The sequence below is a fragment of the Mobula birostris genome, chromosome 4, assembly GCF_030028105.1.
Source record: "Mobula birostris isolate sMobBir1 chromosome 4, sMobBir1.hap1, whole genome shotgun sequence".
In the NCBI taxonomy this organism is placed as follows: Eukaryota; Metazoa; Chordata; class Chondrichthyes; order Myliobatiformes; family Myliobatidae; genus Mobula; species Mobula birostris.
In genome coordinates this window covers 25,324,196-25,337,615 of record NC_092373.1, presented here as the reverse complement: position 1 = coordinate 25,337,615, position 13,420 = coordinate 25,324,196, and the positions used below count along the sequence as shown (strand labels likewise).

General features: G+C 40.7%; 1 protein-coding gene across 2 annotated transcripts in view; it reads left to right on the top strand.

Annotated features, from left to right (window-relative positions):
- The first annotated feature begins 1,162 nt into the window (after window positions 1-1,162).
- Window positions 1,163-13,420, top strand: part of dipk2ab (divergent protein kinase domain 2Ab) — a 221,226-nt gene continuing 208,968 nt past the window's right edge. For both annotated transcript variants that reach the window (XM_072255016.1, XM_072255015.1), the window contains exon 1: window positions 1,163-2,024. The gene's annotated coding sequence lies outside the window, so the exon portion shown is untranslated. The remainder of the gene's footprint in view (window positions 2,025-13,420) is intronic.

The window sequence follows — 13,420 nt, the reverse complement described above, 5'->3', positions numbered from 1 at the left end:
TTACTCACTCTTCCTTCAGTTAGTCCTGACGAAGGGTCTCGGCCTGAAACGTCGACTGCACCTCTTCCTAGAGATGCTGCCTGGCCTGCTACGTTCACCAGCAACTTTTATGTGTGTTGCTTTTACAAGCCCTTTTCTTTCCTAGCGTTCTCATTAATAATCACACAGTTCCCGCAACAGCTCATCTCCATGGCAACCTTGGCCCCAGTTTATCGAAGAATTCCCTTTGTCCTATCCAACCCTGCCCCCACCGTCTCTGCAAATTGATTCCAACGCGGCTTCCCCCGTTGCTTTTTACGTTGACCATTTCTTTTTACCACAAATGCTGCCCCACTTGCTGCACGTTTTTTAAATATCAGCCAGGCATCGCTGTCAACAGTTAGATTTCAACTTTTAACTGGACAGTAAATCTCAGTTAATAAGGAATAAGGGTGTTCGGTTTTCTTGTCCTAACAACTAACTACAAACTACAGGCCTTAATTCAGATAAAAAGACACACAAAAAAGGTTCTGGCTTGGTTCAAGCCGCCCAGCTGCCCCAACCAGGAGGTCACCAGGCATCCCCACAGCCGAGCTACCCTTTCCTTTCGTGGATAAGTGTCGGTAAATACCTCAATCTTGGGAGTCCTTGCTGTTTCCCATTTGAGCGCCGCTTCCTGTTTATGCGCCGCCTCCCATTCCCTCAATTTAGGATTTCCGCGGAACAAAGTATTATAAATCCACCTCAGCAAGAGCTTTAATAAAAATCCCCACCACATAGGCAAAATTTATAAACAAAAACTGAAGTAAAACTTGGAGTTTCATACCACATACAAGGAACGTTGTAAAATTCTGCCAATAAATTAACCACCCCCTTCATCTCTGTACTAATTACTTATCAGCATTTTATTTTCTTTCCAAACAGAGTCCCTGGAAAAATGCAAATGTAAAACTTTACTAGATATTATAACAGGTGTACTAAGCATTGTGAAAAGACCACCGGAAACTAGTTTGCGGCTCCGCAGGAACGGAAGTAGTGGGGGGAAAAGGAGGCGGGGTGATAGGTCGCCGAGTGAGTTGATTGACGCGGGGCTGGCGAATAGAAGAGGCGGTGACCTATGCGCGCCTGGCCAACCGGCTGCTGGAGCCGAGCGGCTGGGGAGGTTGGGCTTCCGTTGAGAAGCGGTTGCGTCGAGTGCCTGCTTGTTCGGGTTCGCGTCGGGCGGCTTTATTGCTCGGCGGCTTTGTGGCTGAGGCGCCGGGGAAGAGCTACGAAGAATAAGTTTATTTTTATATTAAAGAATTTTGTTTTGAGCTAAGGTTCCCTCTCCCTTGCCCTCCTCGTTCGGGCCAGACGAGATTGCCTACCGGAGCAGCAAGAGAAAGAAAGACCAAGAAAGAGTGAGAAAATAAGGGAACACCGAAGGGAGTTTTTAAAGAAACGAAACAATAAAAAAGGGACAACCGCTGCTGAAGCAGAAAGTTCGTGTATCAGATATTAAGCCCGAAGTGGCTTGCACGGCCAGTGTTAACCTGATTAATTAGGTTGTTTTAGGGCAGTTGATTAGGGAGAGAAAGTAGTAAGAGTTTTAATCCATTTTGCCTGGAATATGGTTGAGCGATAAAGTTTGCTGCTGCGGGGTTCTTCCTTGCATTCCCGTCAAAAGCAGTGAATTCCTCCCTTCTCCCTCCAAAAAAAATGTCACTGTCGGGAGGCGAGCGCAGCTCCTTGCCCGCATGAGTGGCTGGAGATCGTCAAAGCCACATCGAGTTAAACACCATCGATGTTCTGAAGTGAGAGGGACTGAGAGCTTCCGTGCTCTCTCAATGCTAGAGAGGGCGCACCATCCAAACTCTGAGCCGCACATTCTCCTCTCTCTTCCCCCCCCCCTCTGGTTTTCCTGCCTTTCTTCTGCTTAAGATGAAGCCCTGGGACCAAGAATTGAAACTTTAAACATTTACAGAAGCTCTTCGCTTGCTATGCCTGCCTCATTTTGATGGTGGAATTGGTTCTACTTTTTAATCCCAGGAGCTGATTTTAATTTGGTGAGTGAATTGCAATGTGCGTGACGGAATTGTAGGAAAACTCGGGTTATTTATTGTGTTTTGTAAGTCGCGCAGATTCAGTGCAAGCTGCTGATTGTACATTTGGGTTTTTAGGGGTTGTAATACTAATGTGTAGTACTAATTCTGAACATGCGTCGAATTTCTTTTCGGATCTGGCTCTTTTGTCTTTGCAACTGATTTGATTAAACATTTAAATGCGTGTTTGATCACTTCGCTTTGGGATCGAAATAAAACGCAACTGCATTGTTTTATTTCTTACTGGGCAGTGTAAAAAGGTGATAGAAGTCTCGATGTCCCAAACTACAGCTGAACAAGTTGTTCTGTCCTGGCCAAAATCAGCATTTATGGTACACGATGTTTGTTACTCGGTCATACAGAAACAACATACAGGATGTCACCTATACTGGAGACATTGCTATCAATGGCCAATGGCACCAAAACAAGTTTGAATTATCATTCCGGTTCGGAAAGCAGATTCTTTTGGTTGGGGAAAACTACAAATTAACAAATTACATATTTAAGCATACTGTGACTTCACATTTTGCTGTTGCAGCAATGATCGAATTTTCTGTATTTTGTTTTCTAAACATAATAATTGAAGTGTTAAACTTGTAGAAATCTAAACCGCCTTGTTAATTTATAGTTTTTATGCTGATGAACACTCAGGTCATTGCGATTTGTTAACCTTTGGGATTAGTTGAAGCTATATAGTTTTTTTAAAAAGTATTCTCCAAAAAGAGTACTGGGTCTTTTGATACATAATATTTTCTAGTGTATGTATCGGCTTTTTACTTCAGTTTTGAAGTCATTGTTATAATTTTTTTCAATCCTTCAGACTCCTATTACAACTTAAGCTGTTAACTCATTGTAAGTCCCTTAGAGTGTACCTTCTAGTTTTGAGACTAAATTTAGTAGCTTTCTAAGCTTTTTGTTTTATATTAATTGTAAAAGATCATAATTTTCATGAGGTTTATTTGCAAATGCACTGAAATAAAATTTATCGCCAAGGTACTTGGTGAATGTCATTCAGTGTAGGTTAAGTGCTTTTTGCGAAAATCTTTCAGTTATATCCTGTGTGGGTACCCCAATCTGTCGGTAGCATGTGTTCCTAATAAGCACTTGAGTGTTACTACAAATGAATCATTAACCCTTAATGTTTTCCAAGCAACTTGCCGTCCAGCCGGGTGCCAAAATGTAAACTAATTCTACATTTATTCATAAACTTCAGAATTGTAGTTAATGCCACTTAATGTCAGACACTGGGGACTGGAGTTTTGTTTAGTGATTTATTTAAATCTTCCATTCATAAAATGTCAGAAGATTTTGAGCATAAATAGCTTGTCATAACTTTTCCTGGCTTGTTTGGAAAACTTAATATGAAATATGACTAATGCTTAAGACTGCCCTTTTCTGTTAATTTCACCCATATCGTGACCATTCCAAAAGCTCAATATTTTGGAGTTGTAAGGGCTTTAACAAGTATGCTTTAAAAGCTTTTCAATACAATCTTTTAATTTTAAGAAACTATTTGCATCAGGTAGATGGAAAATGGCTTCTATATTTATTTTAAAAGTTAGCTTGTGATTAATGACAAACACAAAAAATTGCAGATGCTGTAAGTCCAAGCAACACACACACAATGCTGGAGGGACTGAGCTGGTAAGGCAACATCTATAGAAAAGTGTGAACAGTAGATGTTTTGGGCTGAGACCCTTTAGAAGTGTGAGTTCCTTCAGCATTTTGTGTGTGTTACTCTTAATTATTGAGTTCTGAACTGTTCTAGCTCTTGATTAAAACGTTTGGTGATTTGATTTACACTTTCTATAATATTTGTAGTACCTGAACCATAGTCAACTGTCCAATGCTACATCACAGGTGTACTTGCAATCAAAGTTTGACACCAAAGTAAGGAAGCAGCTATCTGAGCAATGAACAGTTTTCTGGAGGAAGTCAGCAGATTGAGCAGCAATGGTGGTGTGGCAAGGAATGGTCAATGTTGTGACCAAAATGGTGAGCATTCTTTTCCTGCCATAGCCCCACTGAATTCCTTAAGCAGGTTGATAATCCAGATTTGACCACATGCAGTCTTTTGTGTAACCAGATGTTAGGATTGGTAATCATTATCTTGTACAAGAAGTCAATTTTTAAGGACAGGCAGGGAGCTGGAGAAATTTAGGAAAGGAATTTCAGTCCTTGTGACTAACCATGTGAAGGCAAAACCACTGATTGTTGAACAATTAAATTAAAATCTTCTTTTGATAATACTTAGAGACCATATATGCCTGTTGATGTAATCAAGCTTTCCAGAATTTTGCCTCTGTATAATGATTACAAATCTCTATGGAATGACTGATTGTACTGCTCTAGTTCAAAGTGGGTTATATTGCCTGTAATTATACAGATTACTTTTAATCGAAACTTCAAAATTGAAGGGGGAGATGAGTAGTTCTCAGACTGTAGTTTTAGTGCATGACTTGCCAATTGTGTCCAACATTATTAGATATGGTTCACTGACAAATTGAGTAATGGAGGTTATTATCTCATGTCTGTTAAATTCCAATAGTTTAGCATTATGGGTTATCTTTGGTTATTTGTAACAGTTACATTTGACTGATATAAATTGGCAAGATTAATCTTGAGGTTGAATTGCTTTTTGGACACATTTGGAACTATTTGAATGTTACCAATATTTCATGAGTGTTTCTTATTTTCCTTTTGAATGCTTTGTGATTCTGTTTCTTGCCTTCAGTAGAATAATTGGTGGCTTCTGAATCGCTGAGGTTCTTAACCTTCATGCATTGATGTTTACAGTTCTTGAATTCTTTCATCCTGGGCATATCTGTATCATCTGATATCTAACTGGACAAGTAGTGTTAAAAATTCAACTTTGATACTATTGCATTTATGCAGTGGAGAACAATTTTGTAAAGCTTTGAAGCAGCAACAGAAGAAAAGTTTGGTCTCTACAGCATTTAGACTAAGGGTTTGTACTGATGCACTTTGCTTTCGAACATACAAGAGCCTATTTTTTGTCATTACTGGTGCTTTGGTGCATGTGAAAATCAGCTTGGCACTTGGATTTATTTTTAAAATAATGTCATCTGGGGAGATGCAGAATTTTATATATTGCTTGGTATTTGAAAATGTCTGCAGCTAATGAATTTATAGTTGATTGTTTTATCTTTCTAAAGACAGTGACGCTCCTATTATTTTGCTATGAGTTTTACAGATGTAGACAGTGTCTGTAGTTCTAGTGGCAAGTGATGGGCTAATTTGGCCCTTGTATACACAAAGATTGATATAATGTATTGTGAAAAACATCTTGCCTGAAAATATTACATGGTAGGGCAGATAAATACATATTTAATAAGAACTGCTGTCTTGTTTTGATAAGTTTGGCCTTTTGGTTCACTATCAATTTACATTCCTCGTGAGCAACGTTTCATTTATTCATTAGCTTACTGCTGTAAGAACTGGGTACGTTTTGAGATTCATCATACGCCTGATTTTTCTCATGCAAATTCCAGCAGTCTGGTTAGTCTCATCAGTAACATAACACCATAAGACACAGGAGCAGAGTTAGACCATTTAGCTCATTGAGTCTGCTCTGCCATTCTACCTTGGCTAATCCCGGATTCTACTCAACTCTATACACCTGCCTTCTCGCCATATCCTTGGATGCAAACATGAGGAAATCTGCAGATGCTGAAATTTCAAGCAACACACAAAAAATGCTGGTGAACGCAGAAGGCCAGGCAGCAGCTCTAGGAAGAGGTACAGTCGACGTTTTGGGCTGAGACCCTTCGTCAGGACTAAATGAAAGAAGAGATAGTAAGAGATTTGAAAGTGGGAGGGGGAGATCTGAAATGATAGGAGAAGACAGGAGGGGAAGGGATGGAGCTAAGAGCTGGAAGTTGATTGGCAAAAGGGATACGAGGCTGGAGAAGGGAGAGGATCATGGGACGCGAGGCCTAGGGAGAAAGAAAGGGGGAGGGGAAGCCCAAAGGATGGGCAAGGAGTATAGTGAGAGGGACAGAGGGAGAAAAAAGCGGAAAGAATAACAAATAAATAACGGATAGGGTACGAAAGGGAGGTGAGGCATTAATGGAAGTTAGAGAAGTCAGTGTTCATGCCATCTGGTTGGAGGCTACCCAGACGGAATACAAGGTGTTGTTCCTCCAACCGGAGTGTGGCTTCATCTTGACAGTAGAGGAGGCCATGGATTGACATATTGGATCTCCCAGTGGCCACACATTTTAATTCCATGTCCCATTCCCATTCTGGTATGTCTATCCACGGCCTCCTCTACTGTCAAGATGAAGCCACTCTCAGGTTGGAGGAACAACACCTTGTATTCTGTCTGGGTAGCCTCCAACCGGTTGGCATGAACATTGATTTCTCTAACTTCCGCTAAGGCCCCACCTCCCCCTCGTACCCCATCCGTTATTTATTTATTATTATTATTTTTTTCTCTTTTTCTACCTCTGACCCTCTCACTATACTCCTTGCCCATCCTCTGGGCTTCCCTCCCCCTTTCTTTCTCTCTAGGCCTCCCATCCCATGATCCTCTTCCTTCTCCAGCCTCGTATCCCTTTTGCCTATCAACTTTCCAGCTCTTTGCTCCATCCCTTCCCCTCCTGTCTTCTCCTATCATTTCAGGTCTCCCCATATCCTTTGCCCTGAACGATCAGGAAACAATCAACTTCCGCCTTAAAAATACCCACACACTTGGCCTCCACTGCAGCCTGTGGCAGAGCATTCCACAGTTTCACTACTCTCTGGTTTTAAAAGAAAATTCCTCCTTACCTCTGTTCTAAAAGGTCACCCTTCAGTTTTGAGGCTGTGCCCTCTAATTTTGGATACTCCCATCACAGGAAACATCCATATCCATCTTATCTAGTCCTTTCAGTATTCAGTAGGTTTCATATTCTTCTAAATTCCAGTGTGTGCAGGCCCAAAACTGCCAAATGCTCCTCATATGTTAACCCCTGTGTTCCCAGCATTGTCCTTGTGAACCTCCTCTAGGCTCTCTCCAATGACAACACATCCTTTCTGAGATATAGGGCCTAAATGCCTACTTTCTGATTACTCCTGAGAAACTGAAGGTAGCATGTTAATCGTGCAATTGGAGATGAAGATGATGTGCCACATCTACTGGGATTTCCATATGAGGTGCTTTACCAAAATCAGTCAGTGTTTATCTGGACTGAAATTTTCATAATGACATCTTGCTCATTGGAATTTTTTATTGATAGTAAACTAGAATACATATTAAGCAGGTTAGGATGTAACTGACTAATAGCTACTTCAGGTGCCACGTAAAGCTAATCTAAGATGACATTCCAAGTACTGAGAGGTTGTTGAGGTGGTCTTTCAGATGACAGGTTTAATTCGATATCTCAGCTGTCCACTTTGATGTTAGAGAATCTATGGCACTACTTTGGCAAAGAGCAATAAAATTGTTGTGAAGAATCCTGGTCAATATTTATTCCTAAACAGGCTTCACTTAATGCAGCAGGTGTCTGGCTATGTTTTTGGAAACTTGCAGTGGGCGAGTCTTAAAGAAGGGCAGCTGCCTGAAATGGCAACTCTTTATTCATTTCCATAGATGTCATCAGACCAGCTGAGTCCCTCCTGCATTTTCTGTGTGCTATTGTGGATAACTTAGCTGTAATGTTTTCCAGTTCAGGTTTATAGACATTCAACTGTACGCATGGAGACCTCCAAATGAAACAATGTTCCCTCGGACCAAGATGTACAATACAATAAGCGTGTAACGCATTAAGTAATATTACCACTAGTCAATTAACAAATAATAAGGCATAGTTACAATACAAGCTTAAAAAGATAACGGTACTGGTGCTTCATGCTTGATGAGACCTGGGTGGTGGTAGGGAGTTGGATAGTGTTTTGGCCTGGGGGAAGAAGCTGTTTCTCCTCCTTGCAGTTCTTGTCCTAATGCTGTGGTACCTCCTTTCTGATGGTAGGGTGTCAAAGAGATTGTTGGATGGATGGGAGGGATCAATGACAATGTTAAGTGCCTTGTGGAAGAGGGAGCCCATAATCCTCTAAGCAGTGCTTGCAATCCTTTTAAAGGGACTTGCGGTCAGATGCCTTAAAATTCCTGTACCAGAAGGTGATGCAGCTGTTCTAGACACTTGATGGTGCTCCTGCAAAAATTGGCTCGTATGGGTGGGAGGGATGTGGTGAGCCTCACTTGCTTTAACCTCCTCAGGAAGTGGAGATGCTACTGTGCTTTCTTGACCCAAGAGGTGGTGTTGAGGGGCCAGAAGAGATCCTGCTTTGTGTGCTCCCAAATCTCTTCATGGGTGAGCCGTGTTTGTGTAGTGAGGAGTGGCCAGTCTGCACCTTCCTAAGTTCCAGAATCATCTTTTTGGTTCAGTCTCTTCTCTGTATGCCATCTCATTATTGTTGATGAGGCCAACCTTTGTTCGTGTCACCTTTGAACTTCATAATTTGGTTTCAACTGGATCGCGCATCAGCAGCGTAAACAGCAGCAGGCTGAGCACGCAGCCCTGGTGCTCAGTGTGATGGAGCTAGAAATGTTTCTGCCAACATGGACTGACTGTGGCCTTTCTGTCAAGAAGTCCAGGATGCACTTGCAGAGAGAGGTGTTGAGGTCCCATGAAGAGTTTATCCATTAGCTTCTGAAGGGTGATTGTATTAAATATCAAACTGAAGTCTGTAAACATCATCCTGACATTTTCCAGCTGGGGCAGGATGGAGTGAAGGGCACAGACTATGACATCTTCAGTGGCGTCATTTGAGTGATCGTCGATTTGGAAATGGTAGCAGGCAGGTGGGATTTAGTATGATCTGTAATTTCAAAGCACTACATTTTTGTTGAGGTCAGTGCCATGGATGGTAGTCATTAAGGCAGGCTACTGTCACTGTCTTGAGCACCAGGATGATGGTGGCCACCTTGAAGCCCGAGGGGACAGTAGACTGTTCCAGAGAAGATTCTGTTAACTGTGCTGAAGTGCTCTTCAGCACCCAACCAGGTACATTATCAGGTTCTGCAATTTTACGTTGGTTGACCTTGGTTAGCATTTTCCTCACATCAGCTATGGGCAGTCAGGAGTCTGGCACATCATTCCAGGCAGCAAAATACAGCGTAAAGACGTGCAGCCAATGAGGAAGAGAAGTGTTGTTTTCATTGATGTGCAGGGTGGACTTGTAATCTGCTATGGTCTGAATGCTCTGCCACATGTATCTCATATCTCTGGTATCACAGAAATGGCTGTAGATTTTCTGTGTATAATCCTGTTTTGCTTTTCTGATGGCGCAGCAAAGCAGCTGTTGCTGAACTGAGAGCTGTCTTAAGGCAGAATCCCGATCTCAGCTGTGGCTGGACTTCTGTCAGCTGTGGCTTCTGATTTTCCCTCAGTAGGTGTGTTTAATAACAATGACGTCCTCCTTGCATTTCTCTGTGTAGCCAATCACAGATCTCACATATTTGTTGATGTGATGGTTGTAGGTAGTCACCTCCCTGAACGTATTCCAGTCTGTGTTTTCAAAACAGTCTTGCAATGCTGAGGTCACTCCTTCTGCCCAGGTCTTTATCTCCCTCTGACCTGGTTTAACTCTTTAATCAGTGGTCCTGTGCAAGAGTTATCATAACAGATAAGGGTTGACTGTTACTCTTCCCGTAGGTGTAGTCTGACTTGCTAAGTATGTTGTTTTTTTTTGGTTATCAGAGTCCCTATATCTAAAATTTTGAGGCCTTTCTGGAGGAAAACTATATAAAATCAGTTTATTCTGTTGTCTTTCCCCTTGCCAGTCTTGAAGGGTCTCAGCCCGAACATCAACTATTTGTGTTCACTTCCATGGACGCTGTCTGACCTGCTGAGTTCTCCAGCATTTTGCATTTTCTCTGTGTAAAATGAATTCCCCCCACCCCCCTTTCTCTGCAGTGTACATAGTGCAAGATCAACTTGCCACCTTGAATCTATCACTTTGTTTAAAAACACCCAGTTCTGCTCTCATTGCCAAGAACAGTTCCCAAAGCTATCTGAATGATTAACTATGCTTTCTTGAAAGTATGCACTGTTATTTACAGGGTCATATCTCCGTATTAAGGAACTTCTAACCCCTGTCCTCTGTTTCTTTATGGCAATTTTAAATTGACAGTGACTGAAGAACAGTATGTATTAATTTATCACAATTTTCATGAAATAAGAATTTTTGAGCTTTTCTTCCATCAAAGGGGAATTGCCTGGTTTGAAATTTTTCCTCCGCTGTACTTGTTCATCATGCCCTGCTAATAGCTAGAGGTTTGAACAGCTTGAGATGTCATGTGCATCCCCATTTTATCTGCACCTCTCCAAATCTTTATCGATGTAAGAGTGCTCATTTAAGATCTGTCGATACTCAAGACATGCACGTCTTTGGCTGAGAGAACATGGTGAATTGGATGCGTAAATTTGTCTTGAGCATAAGATTCGTAAATGAAAGGATGGTTGTAAGAAGAAAGGATGAAAATTGCTTATGTAGAGGCATAGAACACTGCAGCACAGAAGCAGGCCCTTTGGCCCATCTAGTCTGTGCTGAACTTTGCTGCTGGCAGTTCATTCCACACTCAGCACTGTCAGAGTGAAGGGTGGTTCAAAGGAAATTTTATTTTCAAAGTACATATGTCACCATATACAACTCTGAGATTTATTTTCCTGTGGACATACTCAGCAAATCTATAGAATAGTAACTATAAAAGGATCAAATAAGATCAGAGAGCAGAAGACAACTAACTGCAAATGCAAATATAAATAAATAGCAATAAATAACACGACATAGTCTTTAAAGGGAGATCCCTGGTTGTAGGAACATTTCAATAAAGGGACAAGTGAGTGTAGTTATCCCTTTTTATTCAAGAGCCTGATGGTAGTAACTGTTCTTGAACTTGGTGGTGCAAATCTTGAGGCTCTTGTACCTTCTACCTGATGGCAACAGCGAGAAGAGAACGAGACCTGGGTGGTGGGGATCTCTGATGATGGGTACTGCTTTCATATGACAGCATTTTGTGTAGATGTGCTCAGTGGTTGGGAGGGTTTTACCCAGTGTGTACTGGGCTGAAGCTAATACCTTTTGTAGGATTTTACATTGAGGCATTGGTGTTTCCAAACCAGGCTGTAATACAGCCAGTCAGTATACTTTCCACCATACATCTATAGAAGTTTGTCAAAGTTTTAGATGTCATGCCGAATCTCTGTAGTCTCCTAAGGAGGTAAAGGGCAGTGCTGTTTGCAATTGCACTTGTGTGATGGGTCAAGGACAGATCCTCTGAAATAGTAACACCTTGGAATTTAAAGTTGCCAAATCTCTCCACCTCGGTTTCTCTGATGGGGACTGGCTCATGAACCTCAGGTTTCCCTTTACTGAAGTCTGTAATTGTTCCTTGGTCTTGTTGACATTGAGTGAGACGTAGTTGTTATGACACCAGTCAGCCAGATTTTCAGTCCTCTTCTGTATATATGCTGATTCATCATCATCTTTGATTCGGCCCATAACAATGGTGTCATCAGCAAAGAGTGAAGTGTGAGATGATGTATACTATATAGTATGTTTTGGAATTTGAAGGTGATATATTTTAATCATTTTTGTGTTTTCTCTGCATGTCAGTTAGAAAATGGTTATAACATTTATTAGCTGTCTGTTAAATTTAAATAATCATTGTTCAAAAATATAAGACTTCTTGCAAGTGATCTTAGCCATTGGCATGAATAATTCAAAAGCATCCGGAACTTTACAATGCAGCAGATAAAATGGTTGAATAGAGCTTTGTTTGCTCATGTCATCAGTATTGCATGAAAAACAGTATTTTGAGGATGCATGTGTTACAGGAATAAGGGGTGAAGTAATTTGCATTAGAAAAATTGAGCAGGTGACATCCAAGCTTTTTATGCTGAAGAACTTGAATATCAACTGCTATTAATGCAAATCAAATGGTTCTTGTGGACTTGGGCTTTACTGTGGTAAAATTGCCCCAGAAAAATTGTGAACTGTTCTAGGGTAGTCCTGATTTGTCTGTGATTATTTTCTTTTGAGTAATATTGGAAGCCAGCTATTGAAAATTGTACTGCCAGTATTATCTTAGAATTTGTGTTGATTTCATATGTCAAACATATTCATTTAGAAATTGAAGGATGTTGTTTGGTAAATTTATAAAAAAACTGCAGAGGCTGGAACTTCAGACGCTGGCTCAGCACTGACCAGATTAAGCAATGTTTCTCGTTAAAGATCCTTTATCAGAATTTTTTTTTTTAAAAAAGGAAGTTAATATACGTTGCAGAGAGGGTAAGCTGTAAATTAGGCTCTTCTTTTCAATGGATGATTAGGCTGTGTGGGGGGAGAATGTGGTGGTGAAAACAGTGTCTAGGAAGAGAAAGAATGAACATAAAAGAATATAAAATTTGAAGATTGCAGAGTTGTAGGGTGTGCTCCGTAGGTCATGGAGAGGAAAACAAAGACATATTACAGATGGATTGATCAGTTCTGATAGAGACAGCAAGAGAGTTACCTGAGGTTGTAAAACTGGATATCAAACTGCAGCATGCCCTGACACGATAAGTTAGTTTGATTCATTACTACAGTGTAGGAGGCCACAAGCGAGAAGTTGAGGAATAGACTTTTACCTGTTAAGAAAATGACTCACCTATTTCTTTCCAGGATTGAGATCTGCTGCATCCACGTCATTTAATGATTTGTGAAAATGGTAATCCAGCTAACTGAAGCATTTTTAATATGTTAGTGAACTTTACTAAGTGGTTCAGAATTGCAAGTTGTTTCAAGGGAATTCTTGTTGCAAGAATGTGACTGTATTGGTAAAGCAACTTTGCAGAGAAAAATACTGCCGTTGGATTTTGAAGGCAAGTAAATCATTATACTCATTGAATGTTTTTTATATATTCATCAAACTTTATCTAAGGTGTCACAGCAAAACACCCTGTTTGTTAACAAGGATATTTTTCCAACATGCAAACTCTGGAAAAATTTGAGCTCCATTTCAAAGTGTGAATTGCACTGTTTATAATATGTAATGGAGATTCACGGTATCAGTTGGGGAAAAAACTGTGTGTAATAATTCAGGCAGATCAAAGAACAAGTCGGGCATTTTGTGGTGGAGCTAACTTTTAGAATTGACTTTATTTCTTACATCCCTCACATACATGAGTAAAAATCTTTCCGCTATGTCTCCGTCTAAATGTGCAATTTATAGTTTGTAATAAATAGTATGTACACCAAGACAGTCAATATAGCATAGAAATACAATTGTATCAGCGTGAATTAATCAGTCTGGCCTGGTGGAAGAAGCTGTCCTGGAGTCTGTTGGTCCTGGCTGTAATGCTGCGATAGCATTT